This window comes from Panthera leo, chromosome B3, assembly GCF_018350215.1.
Source record: "Panthera leo isolate Ple1 chromosome B3, P.leo_Ple1_pat1.1, whole genome shotgun sequence".
Taxonomy (NCBI): Eukaryota; Metazoa; Chordata; class Mammalia; order Carnivora; family Felidae; genus Panthera; species Panthera leo.
The window spans coordinates 14,766,535-14,792,925 of NC_056684.1; the positions used below are offsets into that span (position 1 = coordinate 14,766,535).

Below are 26,391 nucleotides of genomic sequence, written 5' to 3' on the forward strand. Positions count from 1 at the left end.
AAAGATACAAGGTAGCACGTGCCCAACCGGTCCTGTTTTCGCTGTCGACCCATTCCCAGTACGACCTCCTGTCTATCTGAGTGATAACTCGGTCTACAGTGAGCAAGACCAAGTAAAAATGAGGTGAAGACGGTCCAGCAACTCCAAGACTGACCCTGAAACTTAAGGAAAAACACACCGCAGGCACTTGGAGACCACTTTCAGGCCAGAGATGGATTTCCACTAACCTCCATTTAAAAACCTCACCGCCAACCATGCTGAGGTTTGCTCGCGGCTGTTGAGAATATGGTTTGATGCTCCCTCCAGTCCAGGACGGGAGGTGCCCACAGCGATGGAGAAGTCCTGTGGTCTGTAGGAAGGCTTCTATCAACTGCCACCAACCTGACACAGGGATTCAGACATACCATTTCCCAGCAGCCCTCTCCCCATCACCCTTGTCTAGTGATGCTCCTTCCACCCACTGTCAAACGGCTCAAGAAAAGTGGAGTAAAAGACATGGAGGGAATCACAAATTGCTCTCTCTGAAGCTCAAGTTTATCGTCTGTGACATAATGACTGTGGGGCACCTGGGTGGCTCAGTTGGTTACGCATCCAACTCTTGATTTCGGCGCAGGTCATAATCTCATGGTTTGTGAGTTCGAGCCCAGCAAGGGGCTCTGCGCTGACAGTGTGGGGCCTGCTTGGGATTCTCTCCTTCTCTCCTTGCCCCTCACTCACTCATGCTCTCTCTCTCTCTTTCTCTCAAAAATAAGTTAAAATTTTTTTTAAAACAAGAAATAAGGATTGTAAGGCTCAGTTGGTTGAGCGTCTAACTCTTGACCGCCACATGGTTGTAAGAAAAGTCACAGACAGACATCTTCGGGAATATAAAGACTACATGATCATAAACTGGCTTTTTTTTTTTTCTCAAAAGCCTTCCACCAGGTGTCACGGGGCTAACAAAATGAACACCCCCACACAACCCTGCCCTTCGGGGCACTTACAGTCTAGTTTACACATCTAAGCATGGGCAGTTGAAAAAATACGCACGCATAGATGCAACATCGTTCTGCTACCGAATATCTTTGCAAAGGAGTACAATATAGGCCACGCTGAAGCACAACTGAAATCATCTTTGATTCTGAACACCCTTAGATCATTTCACTGAAATCGGCATATAAAATTTTCCATCTTTAGAAAGGAGGGATAAAGAATATGGAAACCGGGTCCTGTTAAGTTCAATTCTGTATAACTCAATTTAGAATCAGGCATAACTAAAATGGATCAGAAAGATGGCCCAGATCCCAGCTTGACCGACAGAAGTCATACACCGCAACGCGGTGTAAAGGATTTGTGTTGACACAAAGTTGGGATTTTTTTTCTTCCCCCTTATCAAAAAACAGGCATATTTGGCATTTTGCCCAAAGTGCTTAAAGTGGATTATATCTACATCTGACTTCGCGGTAAGTGCAAAGACAAAAATCTCTGAAATTTATAAACAAAAGTTTCTTTCTTCCTTCAGAGTTCAAGGCAAAAAACCAGCCTTCGCGACTCTCAGGCGTAGCACAGCTTGGAAGTTACAAAGATGTCAGATATATTTATTATTGTGGTAGCTCGAAATTTCCATCCTGCTACATTTAAACACTGAGTTGGAGTTTGCAAAAAATAGCATCGGCAGCATTGCCAGCGAGATCCTCTAACCTTAGCACAGAGTAAATATGAAAGGAGAAAAGAAATGTAACCTTTTCAAAGTTCTCTCTATGCAAATATCATGCAGAAGTCACTGATTCCTGAGCACTCTGTCGCTTTGATATCTGAACCAGCCTGTCAAACCATCACGGCAGGCGTCTTATTTTGATCTTTCACAGATTTCTTTAAATTCCCGTTCACTTTCTGTATCTACTAAAAGTAAGTTTCTTTAGCATCTACTACAGTCATAGCCACAAAATCACAAAAGAAGCTTTTTATGAAATGCCTGGGTCTGTTTATCCTTTGAGCGCAAATTGCCACTACACTCAGGCCATCTTCCAAAATGATCCATTAAAAATAAAATATACTAACAGTAGCAATGTCTGTGCTGAGACTTGGGGGGGGGGGGCACAAACCCCCTGTCTTGTTATCCCATTTATTTGAATGAGTGCATGTCCCATGTTGTTGGGGGTTTGGACTAACAGAGAAAAATTTTGGACAACAGACGTCCATGAAGGCAGGAAAAGCCAGGTACGTGGAGAAGGGTGCTGTTTTCCCAGGGCTGGAAACTCAGTCTGACGCATGAGAGAGACACTGCAGGAAGAGGCAGGGTCTATTTGGATGAAAGCCACAGGGAGACTCCGGTCCAAACTGCCACTGCCTCCAGGTTGAAGTGATAAAGTGGACACACAGACAGAAGGACATCCCCGTCCCACACACACTCCACTCACAGCCACTCTGACGCTCCGTGCCGAGCTGCAGGGGAGAACTGCCGAGCCCAGTGGAGCCCAGATGGAGTGATGGAAGGGACCAGGCAGGCACAGGAGGTCCTGTGGTGTCCAAGAGAGGCTCTCAAGAGCTAATTAAGGGTAATTCCACCTTATGCGTGCCCACAGCTAAGGGAGACCTACAAATATCCAAGTTCCCTTTGAGTTTCTTTATAACGTTCATGTATTTATTTTGGGAGAGAGAGAGAGAGAGAGAGAGAGAGCGAATCCCAAGCAGGCTCCATGCTCAGCGAGGAGCTCGACACGAGGCTTGATCCCATGACGGGGAGATCATCCCCTGAGCCGCAGTCAAGAGCGCAACGCTTAACCGACTGAGCCACCCAGGCACCCCCACAGATTCCCTTTGCGTATGGAATATCCAGCTGACCACATATGACCCACCTGTGAAACATAGGAGTAATATTTGCTAAGTTTAAATGTAAAATTTGAGAATCACTGACGCAACTCTTGGCAGTAAGTTACCTAAAACGCTCATTGACCGTGTGAAGCTGAATGGGGGTAGCCTGTCCCTGTGGCTCCTTTCTCTGGGACAGGCCGTCCACCGACGCTAACATACCGCTTCCGCATATTACCAAAAACTTCTGCAACATTATCTTCGTATAGCTTCTAAGGACGCCTAATTTACAACTAAGCCATTGCTCAAGCATTAGGAAAACCCCGCTCCCTGTCTTTCAAAACGCATCAAGAATTCATAAAACCTAAATATTGTGACTCATCTTCATTTAACGATTGCTGTCCTTAATCATGGGTGTTAATACGGAAGTCTACAATTCGGCATGCGCCTTGTGATGCATAATGAAGGATGCAGAAGTGATTGCTCTCGATAAACTACTCGGACAATCTGGGTGCGGAAGCAATCAGCAATCGATGGTATAGAATGAAAAAACACTCGTGTTGCAACATCAGAAGTCACCCAGTAACGGGGCAACCCAAACAGAGGAGAAAAAGTCTGAATTCAGTCTTTCTTCCAGCTTCTGGCAGGAGCTCTGAGCAAGAGGAAATAATCGAAATACCCAAGACAGTTTTGCCTTATATGCCTGTTGGTTTGTTCTTGGTTTTTGAGGCAAGAGATCATTAGAATTTGTACCTGTAAACCTGTATGACTTTTTCCGCAGCATCACTGTCACCTTAGCAGTTAATGAAGAAGCCGTGTCTTCCCTGAATTGGATAAAACAACACCCTGATCCAAAACAAGAACAAACAAACAAACAAAAATAGAATTGTGAGCAAGTTTTGCTCAATTAGTAAATCAAGGCCTTTTCTTATTCTAGAAAGGTGCGTGGGATCAAAAGCGTGGCATTCCCTTCGACCACACAATTAAGGATTTTTGCCCAGTTGTTAATCCAAAAGCATCTTCCTGTGCAAAGAACCGAGCGATCTGACAACGGGTCCGTATTTTAGCATTTTGAAAGCGTGCCTTTGTGAAAAACATGCCACAAAGGAAACATTTAAATGCGTCAAATTCAACAATCTGCTCATGTTGGTAACATGAAACACACACAGTCTTTCACGAGGTCCAAACTTTAAGACTATTTTAAATGACCAGTGAGCAAAGAAGTTAACAAAGAGTTGGCTTCAAACTTTCCTGTTTGATAGCAGTGGTGTATTAGGGGAAAGAAAAAGCCGTCCTTGTCAAAACACCACTTTGTCTCCCCCGACCAGGTCTTCACAGGTATAACAATTGCAACCGAAGTTTTATTAAGCAGTTAAACTCCAGCCTTGATTCAAGATATTTAGTGCCGGGCCACATTTGTCCTAGAAATGTTTTCTTTCTTTCTTTTTTTATTTTTTTTAAGTTTTTGCCCAAACGAATGCATTTCTCAGCCCCATATATTTGATAGTAGACTCAGCGGATCTTGCCAAATATCATGGAAACCTTCGAAAAAAATCGCTCTTGTCAACTCGCGAGAAGCCAGAATGTGAAATGGATATTGCGTGGCAGTGGGCTCACTGTATCAAATCGGATGAGACGGTACTTTGTGAATGGTCGCCAAAGCCCCGTACGCGTGTGAAGTATTCACACTTCCGTCCCAGCTTCCTTCACCATGATGAAGGTGATGAGGACTGTGGTAATGAGAATATTAACAATGGCTATCATTTACTGAATGGTTCTTTTTTTTTGAGAGAGACAGAGAGAGACAGAGGCAAGTGAGAGCGTGAGTGCAAGAGGGACAGAGGAAGAGGGAGAGGGAGAACCTTAAGTGGACGCCACAGCCCGCTCAGAGCCCGAGCCCTACGTGGGGCTCGATCTCACGACTGTGAGATCACGACCTGAGCCGAAATCGAGTCAGACGCTTAGCCAACTGAGCCACCCGGGCACCCGCTGAGTGATTTCATTCTGTGCCAGCCACTATGCTAAGCACTCTACACGAAGTTGTTTGTTTACTACCAACAACCGTCAGTTGATATACAGAATATTATTCTCTCCACTCTACAGAGAAACACGGAGAGCTCAGAGAAGTTAAGCAAATTGCCCAAGGTCGCACAGCTCATCGGCCTACGAGCACGAAAGTAGTTCTTGGTGCCCTCATGCCAATCGAAGCGTTGGCAGAGAATTCATGAATTGGGCCACCGTGTGGTGTGCCCCAGGTAACCCAACAGATGGTCATATTACCATGTAGTCATTGAAGAAAAGGGATACACATACAACTACACCCACCACCCCCACACACACACAAAGTTGAATTCACACAGAGTTGTTCTTGTCATGCGAAAAACGATGCGTATAAGATGTGATTTTGCTATGCAAAGGGTCTCTCTGGCACAGAGCAAGCATCCGCTAAACGTTTGCTAAATGAGCACACGCTCCCCGGTGAGGCAGTATTTACCTTACTTTCTTGGCACAGCGCTCAGAAATCCTGGGTGTGCGAATGACGAAAACTCAACCAGCTCAAAGCTAAAGGATGAGCTGATTAGTTGACATAAGCGAAGGGTCTAGAGAACTCGAGGTTCCAGCATGGCTGAGTGCAGGCACTCAGGTAAGATGCCTTAGATTCATCCCACTCTGGAGGCTGCCCAGCTCTGCCCTGTCGTCTTCACTGGCTTTCTTCTCAGCCAGGCTCTGTTTGCCAGCGGTTACAGGATTACCTATGGCTGTTCCGGGTAGGAGAGCACTTGCTCCTTTCTGTCGCCAGCCGAAGTCCCAGGGAAGCCTTGAACTGGCTTAGCCTGGATCATACACCCCTTCTCGAACAAATCATCACCTTCAGAGGGATAAGAATCCGATTGGCTAACAGAGAAGGGGGCCGGGGAGGAAGGGAAGAAAAGAGGAGGAAGAAGGGGATGCTGGTCATATCCAGAAGCGTGACACAAGAGAGGCCTCTCCGCCCAGAGGTATCTTGCTAGGTTTTATCTTCAATCTTATCTCAAAACTTTCGCTTCTAAGGCAGGGAGTGGATTACAGATCACCCCTCCTTCCTTTACAGATCACGTTATTTTATGGCTGCCTTATTTGTTATATTTAAAGGAAATGAACACAGAGCTTTGAGGACGGCAAGGCTTACTACGGGTGATGCCATTCAGGAGGGAAATTGTGTCTCCCTCTGCTTTATTATATTGGTCATAATTATGATCCGTACCATGGTGACACTTAATTACACTCTTCCAATAAATCCACATTTGTCTTCCAATTCATAAATTAACAAAAGGAGGCTACCCAGGGTGCCCCGTTACACACTTACGATTTTTTTTTTCAGACCCTAGAGAAACGATGGGAGTTTCCTGTGGTTCTTCCTCACACAGTCACATCCTTCGGCCCCATTGCACACAAAGGTCTCATTGATTAGAACAGGACACTTCTACGCAGGGGCTGAGGGTTGGGGATCCAGGAAATTCTCAACTGGTTTTACAAGAATGAGCACCACACCTTCTTAAAACTCTACGGTGACCGAGCCACAGAAATTGAGTCTGTAATGAGAATTCTGGAAAAATTAGAGAACTGCCTTCGGGCAGTTCAGGGTCTGTGGAGATTGAGAATTCAGAGAAGAGCAAATGAGTATCTCAGGCCCTTCGGCTTCATTCTCCCATCACGTGTTTCCTAAGCCTTCTGAACCCCACCCTCGGCAGAGAGAGAAAGAGACCCTAATGGAGAGCCTTCCACAGCCAGACAGGTGCCTGTCCTCACTCCCTGAAGCCCCCAAAGCACCACTCTTCTTAAATCCTCTCCCTTCCCGTAACTTTTCCGTCACCTTTTCTTTTTCTTTTAGACCCAGGGGCAGAACATTGAGTAAGTCATACTCCTCAACTCATTATCACTGCACGTTTGTGTATCCCCTTTCCCCTGCCATTTTCCTGTCCCCCATTCCATAAAAGCTAGTATCAGGTTTGACGATATCCTGGAATATGTATGTGTCTTCGTAAGACACGTAGTATTCTCTTGTTCTGTCTGAGTGTGTTTTCAGTTGATACGAATGATGTCCACAGACTTTGTTTTGTCTTGCTTCCTTCCTTTCTCCCTCCCTTCCCTCCCCCACTCTCTCTTTTCCTTCTTTCTTTCTCTTTCTTTCTTTCTCTTTCTTTCTTTTCTTTCTTTCTCTTTCTTTCTTTCTTTCTCTTTCTTTCTGTCCTTCTTTCTTTCTCTTTCTTTCTTTCCTCTTTCTTTCTTTCTCTTTCTTTCTTTCTTTCTTTCTTTCTCTTTCTTTCTGTCCTTCCTTCCTTCTTTCTCTTTCTTTCTTTCCTCTTTCTTTCTTTCTTTCTTCCCTTCCTCCTTCTTTCCTTCTTTCTCTCTTTCCCAGCACAGTCTTTAAGATCTACCTCTATGACTTCACACTGTTCCATGGTGTTGCACGAGAAGCCTCCTTGGCATCCCATTATCTGTCCTGCTCCCTGATGAACCCTGAGATTCCATCATCCTCATTACCACAAACAACACTGCGATGAACCTCTTCATCCAGCCTCCCCACAGGGACCTGATCAGAGCTTCCCCGGGCTCTACACTCAGACGTGGGACACTCAGGTCATGGGGCTAAAGGATGGGTCTCCATCTGGCTCCCCTGTTCTGACTCCTTTGTGGGAAACCTACCAGGGTGACGCCATCAGGTTCATATCATGTAAAGGGGAGAGTCTGAGGCTCCAAGAGGTTACGCGATGTGTGTAACTTCACGTCGCCAGTTAAGTAGAGAGTCAGGGTTTAAAGCCAAGTTTCTCTGACTCCCAGGTTAGCACCCTTCCATTGTACTATACTGTCTTCCACAGGAATCTTTTGATTGGATGGCCTAGGCTGGAGGCAACAAGGCCTTCCCTTTGTCCGGCACCCACTCCCTCAAGCTCCCTTCAAGTCAGCAGGGAGTGGCGAGCCCACCCTGCCCCAAGGGACCAGGTTTCTTATGCTTGGCCGACAGCGATGTGTAATCAGAGGTGAGGGACAGTCCTACTGGCTAGGGACCAGGAGAGCTTAGCCTCCCCCCCCCCCCCCCACGCACGCGCACACGCACACACACACACACACTCTCTTGACGCAAGCAGATTAACAGCTGCCATCTGGCAAGCAGAGTTTCTCCATGCAAACTGCAAACCCCCCCACCCCCCGCCCCTGGGTGAATCACTAGGGCTCCCAATACCAGTCAGGCCCAATGAAAACTTTGATGGCTCTATTAATGAAGATGAAAACTCGAGATATGCCAAATACAGATTAAATGGCATCTTGGGTAACATGATTATCTCTGAATTACTAGCTGCCCGGCGAGATAGCCAAGTGACTAATCCCTGGGCAGGCTGGGCCCTTCGGAGGCGGGATCCGCTACGGGCAGCCTCCAGAGTGTCGTGCGTTGCATCAGGATGGCACTTCACCAAATGGAACACCAAGAGCGACTTCCTCTGTCGAAGCCGCACTTTTTGAGAGAAGACTTCATTTCTTAAGGTTCTGAGGTTCCAGATTTAGAGTGGTCTCTGACAAGATGCAGGGGGAGTGTGTCAGGCAGAAACAAGGAAAACACACGAGAATCTGTCTGATGCCCATGTTTACAGCACTGTTGATAAAAATGGGCAGAAGGGACAGGGTGGCGATGATAGAGAGGGGTCGCAAAGCCACAAGGCCTTCTCTCCCACTTTCTACTTCTGTCCCCCATGAGCTGTGATCCAGCAAGTTCTACATTAATGTCTTCAATACGTCAGCTACATTAGCACACGCAATTTCCACGAGGTAGGAGCTGTCGTTCTCATCTTCCGTAGGGGAAAGTTGAGGCTTACAAGTGTCAGTGACGTGTCGGAGATCCAACACCTAGTCTGGCCACACCGAAACTCAGTCTAGGGTCTTTTCACGTCCAAGGTTCGTGTACGGCCTTGCCACGCTTTGACCGCCCCGTTTTAGGGATTTCGAAAGGGCTCCAAGAATTATTCCCAACACAAATGGAACATCGGCGCAAGTAAAGAGGTTATGAAAAATTCATCTTTAAGACACAAGATTGGAGGAGGGCACCTGGCTGGCTCAGTCGGCAGAGCACGCTACTCTTGATCTCAGGGTCATGAGTTCAAGTCCCACGGTGAGGGTAAAGATTACTTTAAAAAGAAAAAAAAAAAGGAGACACAAGATTGGAATTTGCCAAGTAGTTGTGTGTTGGGGGGTGGGGCTGTGTATGAAGATCTGTGAATAATCTGACGAGTAAAATGACTTGCAATTTGACTGGAATTGTGTAAAAAAAAAAAAGTCTTCATCTGGCAGCTAGGGAATGAACTATGAAAGCTCCAAGAATCCCACTTAGCCCTCAAATGTCTCTAGATATTACAGTTTAATTATAAGAGGCCAAGGACGTGAATCGGTGGCATGGCAATATGGGTCTAATTGTGTCTTGTAATAGCTTATCTAAATACATATTGAGAAAGCCCCACATTATCTCCTCTCTCTCTTTTTTAAGTTTATTTATTTATTTATTTCGAGAGCAGGGGAGAGGCAGAAAGACAGGGAGAAAGAGAATCCCAAGCCGACCCCACGTTGTCAGTGCAGAGCCTGATGTGGGGCTTGATCTCATGACCTGAACCAAATTAAAAGTCAAGAGGCACCCCCTCCTGTCCCTTGAAGTGAGTGTATTTCCATGCACACAAGCTACGAAGCCAACCATCGGCTCTTGAGACTTCTGATACACTCTACCTTTTCAATCAGATGCATAATTGTGGTAGGACTGCTGCTGTTTATGTGCATCCCGCTAGAGACTTTAATTTTTGGTTAAGTTCTTAAAATCCCTTTCTGGCAAAACAAATGAGATCACAGTCTCCATTCTCCCGGTTAACAGTGTCATTATCACGCACAGATCCTCAAACAATCAGCTAAATCCCATTGTCATTCTGAATTTCTTCTCTTTCTTTTGTGATGCGTTCACAAAACTTATTCAGTCTTCTGCCTTCTCAATGGAAAAAAAAATTTTATAGAAACTACCATAAACCATACATAATTGTGAATGGCTCTAAGAAGCCATATGGAAGGATGAATAATCTTCCCTTTTGTTTTCATCTTCCCTAAATACTCTTTCCGCTTTGGGTTTTGCGGTACCTTTTGCACCCAGCTTTGGTCAAAATTGTTGTTGGCCATTTGCCAGTTTGAAATGTCCTACAAAATGAATTGCTCCTTTTGTAAATAAGAACAAACTTTGAGGAATATTGCTTCAAAACACTATGCTGGAGCTTTGGCTAGGCGGGGGCATTTTCTGTAGGGGCAAAGAGGGTGGCGAGTTTATTGTGTGTTCAGCATGTATAAATCATGATCTAGGTAATATTTTGTGCTTGCCTTCGTATCTTCTAGTGGCTGTGGTGCGGGGCATCACAAATATTCTTTCCGGAGAACAATCACCTACTTCCTATGTCAGGATGGCCTTTCACTTTGGATGAAACTTTCAAATGACACCAGCATCAGATGAAAATTGGGACAAATCTTTAACCGCCAATTTCTTGGCTGAGGCTTAACGAGGACACCATGAGTTCCAAGTGAATGAGTTCACCCACTTTTACTGCCTTCCTTTTCTTACTTTTTACTTGAAGAAGTTAATTTATTCCTCTTACAATTTAAATGCCAAGCTCTTCTAATATTATTCTTGCAAGGTAATTTCTGATTTAGCCACTCTTCCCTTTTTCCCAGATCACCCTATGCTTTTCAGAAAAAAAAAAAAAAAAAAAAAAAAAAAAAAATATATATATATATATATATATATGGCACATCACAGACAAATATCAGAGTTGTGAGCTCATTCTTAAACCAAAGTGGTTGTCAAAGTTAACCCAATAATGCACTGTGGGCAATTCATGTAGAGGGCACATTGTCATATAAATAATAATGTTTTGTAATTTTCACAAACTTAGAAATGATAATGGAAGCACACTTAAGGGAAGTTTTTAAAGCTCACATTTAGAAGAGATAAGGTTCTCTATTTTTGCCCAGTGAAATACACACACACATACACACACATATATATATATACATATAAATACACACACACACACACATATATATACATATAAATACACACACACACATATATACATATACTCACACTATGATGATATGTAGGATTATTAAAATAACTGTCCTTTCAATATTTTACTTTTGAAAATACAATTACTCTTGAGTCATGTATCTTAATATAATATTCAAAATTATGAGGACAGGACAAAAAAAACTTTACTGAGACAGTGGACTCTGTAAGGCAGAATTGGATCGATGGTAAATGAAAACTGTATCTGTACATTTCCATTCATGATGCGGATTCTTTTTCTTCACTTCTCAAAATTAGCTGAAATAAGACACATTCTTCCCAGATCTCTGGGCAGGACATTGCCACTAGGTGTGAACAAGAGACAACCAATCTCTCCATCCTCGGTCATGTCTCTACTGAGAAGAAAAGACAACATATGCCAAAGATTCGCATATTTAGAAAAGTGCCATTTAAAATCAGTTTGTGTATTGGGGCACCTGGCAGCTCAGTTATGTGTCCGACTTTGGCTCAGGTCATGATCTCACGGTTTGTGGGTTCAAGCCCTGCATCAGGCTCTGTGCTCACAGCTCAGAGCCCGGAGCCCGCCTCAGATTCTGTGTCTCCCACTCTCTCTAACCCTCCCCCGCTCACACTCTGTGTGTGTGTGTGTGTGTGTGTGTGTGTGTGTGTCTCAAAAATGAATGAACCTCAGAAAAGTCTGGAAAAAATCCGTTTGTGTACAACCTATAGAGAAGAAGTGAATCACGCAATGAATGATATGTAAAACAACATCAAGCTTTGTTGATTTTAAGTGTCTCTCCCACAGAGTTTTTTATATGAAAAAAAATTAAGAAAAAAATCAGCTTATTAAATGTCTAATACAGAAGAGAAAAAACATATTTGGCATCTTGGCGCTCCTTAGACACACTGAAAAGAATAACAAAAGCTACTCAGGATCAATGCATATGAAACACATTATGAAATAGTAGAAATACTTCATAGCATAGTTACCAATTCATAGCCACATACCGGCTCAACAATACTCATTGTTGACGAGAGCCTGTTGAATAAGAGACACGCAGATTCTCCATCTTTCTAGATCATACCTCTATGATCTGAAAGACAACTTTCATCCTGGGAAAGACTTCATTCTAAAGACCAAGACCCAATACTCCAGCATCTTGGAGTTTAAACAGAGAATTTGGACAGCATAGTTTCAATGGAAATGTGAATGGAGACCAGCATTTACTGATGTCACTACAAATGATATACCATCTTGAAAAATATTAACTAACTCCTAGGCTTCACTGCCGTGTGTGTGTGTGTGTGTGTGTGTGTGTGTGTGCACGTTTTAATACAAGTGTGTTCTTCGAATCAACTCGGCCCAAAACTCCTTCTTTCGCTGTGAGTGTATTTTTGTTTTCATATGTGGCACTGAACGAATTCCTGTAGTTGTGAACAACTACATTTGATTAAAATCTGTCAGATTTATCTTTTTAGCAGGAGAAAAGAAATATGTGTTTCCCCAGAAAGGAAATCAATGTGTCTGTATGATAGATGCGGAGAGGAAAGCTGGATACTGTCACTTTAAGTGATGAAGCAGAAAGACAGGGTAGCTGTCTCGTGATCATCATTGGCTGCTGACATAATTGTTGGGAGGCAAAGCCCTGTTGAAATTTTATAATCCTTGTTTATAGGATAGACATACAGCCACTGACCTAATAGCTATCATTCCAACTGGGTACGTTACCGAGTCTCGTGTCTGAGGTGTCCACAGTTTGCTTTGTTTAAATTCTCTTAGCCATATCTTTTAGCCAGAGCTCTGCTCTGTTGCCCTTGTGCACCGTGAGAAAGAGTGATCCTTTCCCCATAGGAAGGCACCAGGTTTTCGGGGCAGACAACCGTAGCGGAGAATCTCCTTTCTCGAGGTAAACAGAAGAAAGAAACCTCAAAATCATCCCCCAGGCAATGCCAGAGACCAATGAAGCCGAGAGCATTCTCAAAGGGACAATTGGGAGACTGCTTCGTGACAAAAACCCGCCCAGAGATTTCCTCCTTTCTCTTGGGACCCACCAACCTCCCCAGGATCCCAAGTGTCTCCAGATACAGCTGTGCTAGATAGAAAAGAAAAGCTTCAGCCCTGGGATTGTGGGAGTAGAAAATTCTCCATTCAGAGGTGGTACACTTACCACAGGGGAAGAGGACACTTACCCTGTTAAGGCAGCCTAAGCAGACCGGGGTGAGCCAAGAAGTCTTTGCAGCGTGAGCCTTAGTGTCCCCATGGCTACAACCAGCAAAGCCATTTTAATGAGTTTCTTGCTTTTTTTAATTTATTTATTTTTGAGAGAGAGAGAGACACAGAGCATGAGCAAGGGAGGGGCAGAGAGAGAGGGAGACACAGAATCCGAAGCAGGCTCCAGGCTCCGAGCCACCAGCACAGAGCCCGACACGGGGCTCGAACCCACAAACCATGAGATCGTGACCTGAGCCGAAGTCGGATGCTTAACCGACTGAGCCACCCAGGCGCCCCATCCATTTTAATGAGCTTCTAAATAATTGCCAGGATCTATGAACTTACATGTCAGTTAAAATTATCATCTCTTTTGCTTCGTGAATGGCATCTGTCAGTAAAGTATTTCAAGTGTTTCTTTGCAGCCTATTTCAATAATAATGTTCTATGTATAAGCCCTTCTATTAACTAACTTTTTAAAAAAATGACACGTTGTTCTTGTTCCTTTATGAACGAATGTTTCTAGAAGGCATTCCATTGATGTGAGTGTGCATGTATGCGCTCTGTTTGCATATTAACCCAGACCTGACTAAACCATTAAAAGACATTGTAGGCAGAGAACCTAGCCAAGGGTTTAGAACATGGTAGGTATTCCTTAAGGGGTCATTCTTTATTTATGATTCCTCTCTTCAACTGGCATCGCTTAAAAATGAAATAAATCAGCACAAATAACTAATGCATTTGCCTAAAGCCAAATGACTCCTTCTCTTTCCCCCCAAAGTCCCCCTTCCCTCCCAGCCTCACTCCTACAATCTCTAAACTATTCAAGAATCAAAATTTAAGAATTAGACATTAACAATTCATGGGCCACCATCACATCCATTACAAGTGATTGGAAGTCTTCCCACAATTTATGTAAAATTGGAAGAGTTAAGATACATTCTTATATTCTGGCAATAGACTCTATCTGGTAATGGTGTCATATGCTTTTGACACACTGATGGATTTGATTTGCTAATATTCTGTACATAATTCTTTATACAAATTGGTATTCAAATTCTGTACTGTCCTAAGACTCTGTCTTCAGAAAATTATTTTAGTATCTTTCCTTTTTATGGTCGAATAGATTTTATATAACACTGCAATCGATTTTCAAAACTATAATGCAGGGTGCCTGGGTGGTTCAGTTGGTTAAGTGTCTGGCTCTTGATTTTGGCTCAGATGATGATCTCATGGTCATGAGATCCCACATGGGGCTCCACACTGAGTGTGGAGCCTGCTTAAGATTCTCTCCCTTCCTCCCCCTCTGCCCTTCCTGCACTTGCACGTTCGTTCTCTCTCTCTCTCTCTCTCTCTGTTTAAAAAAAAACAAACCAAAACAAAAACAAACAAATAATGTAATGAATTCACTTGTAAAACCGTCTAGGTCTGGTGCCTTTTTTAGTGATAGATCTTTTTCTTTCCAATGACTTCTACAATAATTGGTCTATTCGTGTTTCTTAAAATAATTACTTTAAGAATTTTTATTTTTACCAGGGCATTTTCCACTGCCTCTAGATTTCCAAATTTATTTCTACAGAATTGTACATAACATCTACCAGTAAGTTTTCTTATCTCCATCTTTGTGGTTATATTCCTTAATAATGTCGTATTTATCTTGCTTTCTCTTTATCGAGCTTGTCAAGGGTGCATCTAGTTCAACAATCTTTCAAAAAAACTAATTTTGATTTTACGTATCCCTTTTTATGTTTGTTTTCTATTTCATTAGTTTTAGGTTTTATCTTATTAATTCCCTCCTTCTACATTCCTATTTTGTTATGCTACTTTGGATTTGAGTTTTCTAAAATTTACTCTGAATCCTTATTGTGTCAAACAATAAGGGATCCCAATTTTGGGATACAAGTTATTTCCTGAATAAAGTTTGCTTCAATGTCTCATGTTGTAAGTGTATACTCACACTATATTATAAATTTTTAATGTTTATTTTTTTTTTGAGGGAGAGAGAGACAGAGCATGAGCAGGGGAGGGGCAGAGAGAGAGGGAGATACGGAATCTGAAGCAAGCTCCAGACTTGAGCTGTCGGCACAGATCCAAATGCAGGGGTCAGACCCAGGAACCACGAGATCATGACCTAAGCCACAGTCAGATACCCAACCGAATGAGCACCCAGGCATCCCACTCATAATATATTATAACTACACTTTTGTAGCTGAACATCACACCTCCACAGTTGCCACCTTTGTATTATAAATTTTATGTATATATATATATATCTCACAAAGGTTAGGACATCTTCCTCTTTAAATAATTCTTTGTGTCCCCAGATTACTCAGTACAGCTTTTTGCCCGTGGTAGAATTAAAATGTTATGGAAAATTTTTTTAAGTCGTGGAAAGCAAAAACACTTGCTAGAGCATTTAACTCGGGGAAATCTATGTACGCCTACCATTTACCTTTTAAGGATCAGGTGATGCTGGAAAAATGGACACTCAGTGCAGGTGATTCTGGTGCATTGGATGATGAGAAGATCTAGCATCAGATTTAAGCAAGATAGAGATGGGCTCCAACTCCACCTTATCCGTTTACCAGCTAAGTGATGTACCTTCTCAGAACCTCAATTTATTCCGATATAAAGTAGGTCTTAAAAAAATAGCTCCTTCCGCGGAGGGCTGTTATGAGGATTCAATGAGATAATGCATGAATGTGCCTGGCACATAATGAGAGCTCCATAATTGTGAGTTCCCAGCATTATTGTTATTAATATTATCATTTCAGTCGGAGCAGGGTACTGAGGTGGTAAACAGTTGGGCAGAAGCAAGGTAAGGGGAAGAGGAGCTGGGGAAAGGACAAGAAACAGAGAACCTTAGCTCAGTCTTAACTCAGTGGTCCTGGAACCGATTATTTAAGGAACGTTTAAATCGTTTCCCAATAATGGTGACATTTCTACAGGCTGGGTCTGTATCTTGTTTCCACTTTGCTACATAACGTTCCACCAATCCTCTCAAAACAGTGCCCTTCCCACCCAATTCACCCCAAAGAGGGCCACAGGGGTGGCGTGTGTCAGACGAGGTGAAATGATGCAGCAGTAATGGTACCACCAGCTGACCACTGAGCTCCCGTGATTGGAAAACTTCAGCATTCAGGGCCATTCTTGTGGAGAAAGGAAGCACCTCTTTTGTTTTTATTTTGTGGGTGAAATGAAGTCAGGGCAGGAGCAGCTGCAACTTATCACTGTCCCACGTGGCCAGAGATCTCTTCGAGGCAGCATGGGCTCCAGCCATATGGCTGGGTTCTAACCCCACTCCTGCCATTGACTGGCTGTGTGGCCTTAGACAAAGTGCTTAACCTCTCTGTGTCTCAGTGAAAGGCGGACTTTATCTACAAACACTTATGGCACTATTTTAAGTGTTTTACCTATGTTAACCTATGTAATCTTTCCAGCAAGCAGAGGAGCCAGGTCCGATAGGGTGTGGTGAGGAATAAATGGTGAATGTATTTAAAGTACTTACAGACCCTGTTTGGCATAAAAAGTGCTGTGGAAGTACAAGCTGGTATCGTCATCATTAATGTAAATGCTCTACTTTAGCTGTCACCGTCACCACCATTATCATCATCATCACCACCATTATCACCATCATCATCACCATCACCATTATCACCATCATCATCACCATCACCACTATACTACCATCATCATCATCACCACCATTATCATCACCATCATCATCATCATCAACCATCACCACCATCATCATCACCATCACCACCATTATCATCACCATCATCATCAACCATCACCACCATCGTCATCACCATCACCACCATCACCACCATTATCACCATCACCGCCATTATCATCATCACCACCATTCTACCATCATCATCATCAACCATCACCACCATCACCACCATCATCATCACCATCACCATTATCACCATCATCATCACCATCACCACTACACTACCATCATCATCATCATCATCACCACCACCATCACCACCATTATCATCACCACCATCATCACCACCATCACCACCATTGTCATCACCATCATCATCATCATCAACCATCACCACCATCATCATCACCATCACCACCATTGTCATCACCATCATCATCATCATCAACCATCACCACCATCGTCATCACCATCACCACCATTATCATCACCATCACTGCCATTATCATCATCATCACCACCATCATCACCATCACCACCATTATCATCACCATCATCATCACCACCATCATCACCATCACCACCATTATCATCACCATCATCATCACCACCACCACCACCATCATCATCATCACTATCATTGGGTTCAGTTACAGTACTGCACTTGGAGACGATACCAAATCCTCTCCCCATTTCTCAGGCACACAGAATCATTTTAGTATCTCCTTCACACTCTTATCCTCTCCTCCTCCCCATCTTCCATTTACCCTCTTCTTGTTCTGAGACCCTACTTCTTCCCACCAACTTAAAAGAATGCCAACTCTTGCCAAGTATAATGTTAGGTGTTCCCACCTACATACAGCCTGGACTCAAGGAGTCATGACCAGCCCAGTCAGAAAGCTGAGATTCAAACACCTGTCCATTGGTCTCCAAAGTCTACTCCTTGTCCTATTATAACCACATCACTGTAAAATATCCACCCCATTTTCTAAACATTTTTTTCAAGTTTTTATGTATTTTAAGTAATCTCTACACTTAACGTAGGGTTTGAACTCATGACCTCAAGATCAAGATTCACATGTTCTTCTCACTGAGCCAGCCAGGTGCCCCCAAACATTTTTTTACCTATCATTTTCAAACACTGAACTGGTTTGTTCACAAGGCATGTCATCCAAGTTTTTAAAACAAAGACTCATGCTGGGGCGCCTGGGTGGCTCAATAGGTTAAGCATCCGACTTCAGCTCAGGTCATGATCTCACGGTTCACGGGTTCGAGCCCAACATCGGGCTCTGTGCTGACAGCTCAGATCCTGGAGCCTGCTTCAGATCCTGTGTCTCCCTCTCTCTCTGCCTGTATACATGCTCTGTCTCTCTGTCTGTCTCTTAAAAATGAACAAACATTAAAAACTTAAAGACTCATGTTAACTTGATGTACTCATATCTTATTCTCAGTCTTCTATAGGTCCCAAATTTTTTAAAAAAGATACATGAACTGATTTGTAGCACACAATATGCCTTCTCAACAAACAATAGTTTCTTAGTCAAGTACATCAACCTCTTGAGATGATTATGCCAATCAAGATGTCTTACTACATACATTTTAGAGCAATATGTTGACAGGGAGAAAAGTTAGGAATGACCTGAATGTTGCGGCACCTGGGTGGCTCAGTCAGCTAAGTGTCCAACTCTTAGTTTTGGCTCTCAGGTCATGATCTCACAGTTCGTGAGTTCGAGCCTCACATCAGGCTCCATACTGACTGTGCGGAGCCTGCTTGGGATTCTCTCTCTCCCTCTCTTTCTGTCCCACCCCTGTTCACTCTCTCTGTCTCTCTCTCAACAATGAGTAAACCTAAAAAATAATTTTAAACAGGAAATGACCGGAATGTTTAATAAAAGTGAATTGTTAAATACACATTAGTAAATCCAGAAAATGGAATCGTTTGAAGCCATAAAAATAATACCAAATAAATAGATCTGTGTATGTGGAACAGGATATGATTTTATGTACTGAAAGGATATATACGAATGGGATCACAAGAGCTGATTTGTTGTTTTTTTTAATGTTTATTTATTTTTGAAGGAGAGAGAGACAGAGCATGGGCGGGGAAGGGGCAGAGAGAGAGGGAGACACAGAATCTGAAGCAGGCTCCAGGCTCCGAGCTGTCAGCACAGAGCCCGACGCGGGGCTGGAACTCACAAACCGTGAGCTCATGACCTGAGCCAAAGTTGGACGCTCAACCGACTGAGCCACCCAGGCGTCCCCCCAACAGCCTATTTGTAATGGAAAGGAAAACTCATTTTAAGGATGTTCTTAGTTTTGCTCTTTACATATTCTAAGTTTTCTCTGTAACAAGTATACATGGCTTTCCTAATATCAAAAACAATAGAAGAACCTAGATTCTGGTGGAAAACACAGCTGCACCTATCTCAATCAGCTCAAACTGTCCCCACTTAAGCTTTTAATCTTCTGTCTCATCAGGCTGTGCGTTTGTCTGATAGATGGCTGAGTTGCCTCTGGCCTGTCACTGTTATTTGTTTTGAACTCTACACATCTGGGTGGCAAAGTCGGTGGCTGTTTAATATTGGGGGGGGGGGGGGGTTAGTGTTTGAATACATAGAAAAAATACATTAAAATTCTTCAGATCATCAGCATGGAATTAAGAACAACTAGTCCTACCCATTAAAGGCAAAATCAGCCGCATAAGCTCAGTGCAAGAAGAGGAACAAAGATTGACCCACATCACGCTCCTGTGTCCCCTTCCAGGGGCATCCGACACAGCACAGGACACTGAGTGCCCTTAGCAGTGTTGGAAACAATCACACATGCAGGTTCCTTACCCGCCTGCTGCATTTTCTTCCTGGTATAACTGGAGTTCTCCTATGCAAACTGCCCCTATGCTTCAATATATAGTTAACTGTGCTCATTAACGGTTTTTAAAGTTCTCATTTTCCTTACCATTCCAAACGTGCACTTTATATATCAATGAAAATGAACACGTGTTCAGGAAATAGTAAAGATCCGCATTTAGATTTTTTATTGAATTTATATTTTATATGTATATTTTCTGATTAAAAATCAGAAGGATGGGGCGCCTGGCTGGCTCAGCCGGTCGAGCGTCCGACTCCCGATTTGGGCCCAGGTCACCATCCCAGCCAGGGTCGTGGGACTGAGCCCTGCGTCGAGCTCCACACTGAGCGTGGAACCTACTTAAGATTCACTCTCTCTCTCTCTCTCTCTCTCTCTCTCTCTCTCTCTTTATCTGCCCCTCTCCCCCGCTCGTCATCTTTCTCTCACTTTCTAACATATATAAAAAAAAAATCAGGATAGTTGGTATTTTGTTGACTTTTACAGGAGAGAAAGAGAGGGGTTGTGGCTGCTCAAAACCAAAAATGTATCTGAAAAACCAAACTTTCAGTTCAACATCCAGATACTCTATCTTCCTCACGTCAAAAACATAAAGAATTGGGTTTGGGGGATTTTTTTTAATTTTTATTTAGCCAATTGGCATTGTGTAGAATGCCATAGTGGAACTGAAAAACTCTCCTGTATTTCAAAAACCGGAATAAAATGCATTGATTTTTTTTTCTTGTATCTTTCTCAGAGCTTTTTGGAAAACCTGAAGAGCGTAGGTAAAAAGTATTAAGAGCCACGTATTTGTATATAAGAGCTGTAAGACGGACATAGCTGAATATTAAGAAGTACTCAAGAGCCAAAGACACTGGAGAAAAATTAGCCTGGAAAAGAGAAGGCTGGGAGTGATTTAACAATCAGTTTCAAATAAATAACAGGATGGGAGAAAGAAGAGAGTAACCATCTTCTGCCAGTCCCACTTAAAGACAAATATGAGAATTGGCTTTCAACCCTGTTATGTGTTAGACCAGACATAGCTCAAGGCTGGGCACATGATGAATATCCTTCAATACATTCTATTCAATACATCTCCCATATGCAGGCCCATGTGACCTTGTGAGACAGGGAGACAGATCTGTGCTATGCCACCTACCATAGAGGCGAATCCAGAATATTCCAATAGGAGCCACTAATAACTGAGGCAAGCTTCAAGAAAGGGCAGCTGTGTGGAAGAGAAAGGCATCAACTGTCTGAGTTGAGTTTGATGGGTGAAGACACAAGGATTCCAGGGAGAGGGAGCTATACGTTCAAAGGTAGTAACGTCCCATCATGTGGTCAGGGGACATGCTTCCATGTGACTACAGAGCAGGATATGTGGCAAGAGGTGGCCCTGGAGAATCTGGCCCAGCCCACATTTGCAAGAGTCGTCCTTTGGCCATGTTAAAAAGTTTGGGTTTTGTCTCCAAGGCAATTGTAGTACTCTTGCAGCAAGGGCCTTTTAGGATAAACTTTTTTTAAAGGTTATTTATCTTTGAAAGAGAGAGAGAGAGAGAGAGAGAGAGAGTAGGGGAGGGGCAGAGAGAGAAGGAGTCACAGAATCCGAAGCAGGCTCCAGGCTCTGAGCTTTAGGCACAAAGCACGTCATGGGGCTCGAACTCACGAACTGCAAGATCATTCCCTGAGCCAAAGTCGGCGCTTTACTGACTGAGCCACCCAGGCGTCCCAGGAAGGACCTTTTACAAGGAAATGCCAGAATGATGTTAGCATTTTATGTTAACAATACCATTCTGGCAACAGTATGAAAACTGGATTGGTAAGAAAGCATTACTGGAGGCTGGTGCAATATTCCAGACAAATATATACATACATATGTATATGTATGAATGAAGATGGGGTGGGGCGCCTGGGTGGCTCTGTCAGTTAAGCGTCCGACTTGATACCAGCTCGGTTCATGATCTCTTGGCCCGGCCCATTGAGTTCCAGCCCTGCATCAGGCTCTATACTGACAGCACGGAGACTGCTTGGGATCCTCACCTCCCTCTCTCTCTGCCCCTCCCCTGCTTGTTTTCTCTCTGTCTCAAAGTAAATAAATATTTTTTTAAAAAAAATTTTTTTAAAGAACCTAATTAAGGGTGTTACCATTAGGGATGGAAAAAAGGGAGCAGAGTCAAACAGTGGTAGGTCGTTAGCACGGACAGAGCTTGTGGGTTGCTCTGGTGAAGAGGAAAGATGAAGAGAAGAGCCTAGGATCATCCTGGGTTTTTGCCTGGAACAACTGGGTGGCACATTTTCCCAAACTGGGGCATACGGGAGGAGAAACAGATTTTTAGAAGGGAGGTAATTAGGGGAGATGGCACATTTAGGTTTCTAGCATGGCGTTCGTGGTGTCTATAAGATGTCTAGGGAAAAAGTTGCACTTACTAGAATGTAAGATCCATGAGGCAGGGACCTTGTTGGTTTAGTTCAACCCATCAAACAACGTGGCTTTCAGCATAATCATTGCTTACTTAGCACAACACGTGGCAGATGATAAATGCTCAGTAAATGCCAGCTGAATAGGTGCTCTTGGATGAACTTGTGGGTCTGGATCTCAGGACAGCCTTGTAGGCAATTATTGAACGCTCTTTGGTGTCCTTGCGTAGAGAATTCTAGAACCTCCTTTGATGTTCACCAAGACCATTTTCCACCTTGAAATACTGTGATTCTGGTCCGCTCCCAAAGGACTGAATTACAAAAATGCTGCTAAGGTTCCTAGCAGCCCTATTCCTCTTTGTTTACAAATATAAGCAAGGTGGTTTTTAACTGACGGAAGAGGACAAATTGCGAAATAAATTTTGGAAGTGGTCAGAATGAGCGAAATCAGTGGTAAAGTCACAGCATTGGAGTGAGCCTCTGGTATTTTTTTTTTTTAATCAGACATATGGCTTTCAAGTTCCTATTGAAAAGGCCAGGACAACCAAGGAGAATTGTTGAGGATGGCTGTGATCCACATATACTAACTCTAAAGGAGATTCTTGCATGAGAATAAGTAGCAAGGAAAAGTGCGTAGCTCCAGCAGAAATCTGGAAAAGACTTTAAGAAAGAAGAAAGCAAATCCCCCTAGTAAATGGCTCTGTTTCTTGGAGGAGTTGGAACAAATCTTCCTTGCCAGAGAAGCTTGAATTACCTGCCTATCCCTTTAAGCATTTTCACATACAAATCAAACACAGATGGCCCATTACGTTTATGACCTCCTGTCAATTACTCTAGATGGAGCATGCATTAATTATTGAAATATTTTCATAGTATACAAGTTTTTAGTGGTTCCATTGCCTCAGATAATTTCAACTTTCTGATTAGAAGCCGGTATAAACTATTTTATTTATGAAAATTAATCTCTTGAATGTAGTAAAAGCTACAAATACAGTAGTAGATTTTTTTTTTCCACTTAACAAAGCCAAACTAAAAATCCTGGCCTCTATCTTTGGAAGTCGGCGTTATGTTAGCAGGGTATGCAATCCATAAACTCTGCCAAAATCTATTACAATTGTAGTAAATTTTGATTACTGGAGTTGTTTGTTATTTATGTCTAGAAGATAAAGATAATATTGGGAATAGCCCTCTTCTATTCGATGTATAAATTACATCCATAAAATACCTTGTTTTGTAAACAGTAAAATAAAAAAAAAAAAGAAGCCTAAACTTGGTTGAAGCTTCAAATATTTGCATCTACTTTCTTTGAATCAATAAACATTTTGGAGGATGTGAAACTCCACGGAATGTTTAGACTTTTAACTATGCCACTAGTGTTGGTCTGGCACGGTAAACAAAATACTGGGGCCATTTGACTGCTAGAGAACAATAAGAATATTCCGACGAAGCATCACTTTGAGAGAATGTGAAGAAAGTTGAGAAGGGAACTCAGAAAAAGGCTTACGTATTTTCTGTCACTCTGGAAGGAAGCTAGTCATTCAGTAAACATCCAACACCTACTATGTGCAGAGAACCTCTCTGGGCACTTGGAGGACACTGGGGAACCAAACAAATATTTCTGCTCCTATCAGTATAGATTCTAATAGAATCGATTGCCTCCTTTAATCCTCACTGTACAGAGAAGAAAGCAGAAGCCCAGAGAGGCAAGCTAACTCACCTAACATCACCCAGCAAGAAGGCCCAGAGAGGTAGGCTAACTTATGTACCATCACCCAGCAAGAAAGTTAGAATAAGAGCCCAGGCCATTGGAGCCCATCTTCTTAACCCATCCTATCTTTCAGGCCTTTACCGTTTCCAACTGACCTTTTTCTGGGTCCTTGAGAAGTTAATCCTTGCATGTAATTAGCTGGACTCTCTTCAGTAGATGTCTTCAGCTAGAGAGACTCACCCTAAAAAAAAAAAAAAAAAAAAAGAAACTTTTTTTTTAATTTAAAAAATTAGTTGTCTGTGTTTCTTCTCTCTGAAATCCACTGATGTTTAGGCAAAGAATGTTATAAATGAGATACCATCACAGGAATGCTGATTTCACAGACCAGTGGGAGAAGGTGGCCCTAGAGGCAGCGAAGTTGACACATAATCATTGACTTCTTTTTCTGGCCAAAGCCAAAGAGGGATTGAAAACGGGAACTCTAGGTCAAACACAAATGGAGGGTGCCATTGGCACTGTGCTGTCACAATGGGCTTACGCAACATGAAAGAGAGCGATCTCTACATACCATGGTGGCAACTTGGGCCAAAAAATATGGTCCCCAGCTAGAATCTTGCATAGGGGGAAATCTAGCCTATGTGTCAGGTGAAAACGATGCTTATCTATTGGATTCCTCTTGTAGGCATTCACCAAAAAACACAGCCAATGGAGAGAAGTCACGGAAATATTAATGATATTAATTAAATGCTGCTCAATTTGGCGTGTTAATTTTGCCAATTAAAAAAATATATTTTCCGACCATGAATACTAAAAAAAAAAAAAACACAGTTTTTTAGCACTTCATACTTTCTACAACCTTCTCGCTATTGGTGACACAAAGTCACTTGTGCCTGAGGTCACATCAGATCTGACAGAGAACAGCCTACAACCCAAGATTCCTGATTTGTAACATCAAGCTCTGGATACTCTTTCGGGCTTCTTCTGATTTGTTCCTCGTCAAAGTAGATAGAGAAAGTATTATCATGGCCATTGGCCACATGAGCCTCTGAAGCTCAGGGACACAGCACAAGTCAATGCCCGACTCGGTTCAGAGAGAAGTAACAGCATACAAAGTCCATTAAGGGTCGGCAAGAAGGAGGGCATGTATAGGAGAAGCTGAATCGCTCAAAACTGAAAGATGAATTATGCAGTAATAAAAGTACGTACAAGATAAAGAAGTTGTACAGAGGTAGACGTAATTCATTTCATCAAAGATTGAGTAATAGTCTAACCAGTTAGAAATATACCTAAGTGGCTGTAATCAAAACTATAACGATATTGTAACTTGCTAGGCAGTGTCGAAAGCTGTTGTTTCTTAGGAGAGAACATCATAATTGAAAAACTGCAGTCTCGTGCTTAATGAATTAGCACCTTTGGACCTACAGAATAGGAATCTGGTTTTTAACAAGCCATATTTGGGGCCCACGGTCTAGAGCCTTGCTACTCAGAGTATGGTCTCTGGGCCAGCAGCCTTTTAGGAATGAGAAATCTTGGGCACTCTGATTCAGAATATGCATCTTACCAAAATCCTTAAGCAACTTCCTCCACACATTACAGGTTTTTTTTTAAGTCGATTTATTTATTTTAAGAGAGAGAGAGAGACAGAAGGGGAGGGAGACAGAAAATCCAAAGTGGGCTGTCTGTTGTCAACACAGCCAGATGCGAGGCTCGAACTCATGAACTTCGAGGTCATGACCTGAGCCGAAGTCAGACGCTTAACTAACTGAGCCACCCAGGTGCCCCTACACATCACAGTTTGAAGAGTACTGGTCTATAACATCCCTCGCCTGCTATGTATTCACCTTATCAGAAAAAATAAGTCAGCTTGACATAGAGTGTTCTCAGTGAACCCATGTGGGACCCACATGATCTCTGCTTCTATCCCCAACTCCCTTCCCAGCCTGACGTTCTAAATCTCCTTCACCCTCTGATAAAAAAATTACCAAACATCCAATTAAGATTTTCTCCTAAATCCTGTTGAAACTCCGCATCTAATTCATGGGCTATCGAGTGTTTCAAGCATTTCCCAAAGTCACCTGTGAAATATTTTGGAAAGTAAATCACCACTTGCAGATCTCTCAATTTCCAGTAAATCTCCCATTTTCTACAGTTCCTTGAAGACTAGTCAGGCACTCTGGCAATCCCATCTGCTAGTTTTCTTTGCCCCCCCACCCCACAAGATAATCAATCCATCAAGATCAGGAGACAAGGGTGTGTTTATAGTAGCTGGGGAAGATATGACGAATCCTACCCTTGTGCTGAAGCATCAGGTTCCTCTTACAAGTGTTTGTTTAAACCAGTCTCCTTAAGGAGAATTGGTACAGTTTCTCCTTGTTTGTAAGGGCAACGCGTCCTCTGCCCTACTTAGGAGAAAGCCGCCGCCATTCTGGGATAACAGAGGAAGGAATCCTCTCCCTCCAGCCCAGGGGGGCCCCACAATACAGCTGGTGCAATGCTTGGATTTTGATATCCACTCAGTATTTCATTCTAGGAAATAAATTGTTAAAGAAATAAAATTACTTGCAACTCTACCACGCTGGCAAAGTTCATGGGCGATCTGCATCTAGAGTTAGGTTCCCATATGGGTTTGCCATTTCACTGTCCTTAAGGGTATGTCA

General features: G+C 42.8%; 1 long non-coding RNA gene across 6 annotated transcripts in view; it reads right to left on the bottom strand.

Moving 5' to 3' along the window:
- Window positions 1-26,391, bottom strand: part of LOC122221662 — a 69,191-nt gene that overhangs the window by 17,404 nt on the left and 25,396 nt on the right. For 4 of the 6 annotated variants that reach the window (XR_006203381.1, XR_006203385.1, XR_006203384.1 and 1 more), the window contains exons 4-5: window positions 23,890-23,975; window positions 3,544-3,636 (exon numbers count right to left, since the gene is read on the bottom strand). This is a non-coding gene — a long non-coding RNA (uncharacterized LOC122221662). The remainder of the gene's footprint in view (window positions 1-3,543; window positions 3,637-23,889; window positions 23,976-26,391) is intronic. The other 2 variants (XR_006203382.1, XR_006203383.1) reach the window with 1 other exon arrangement.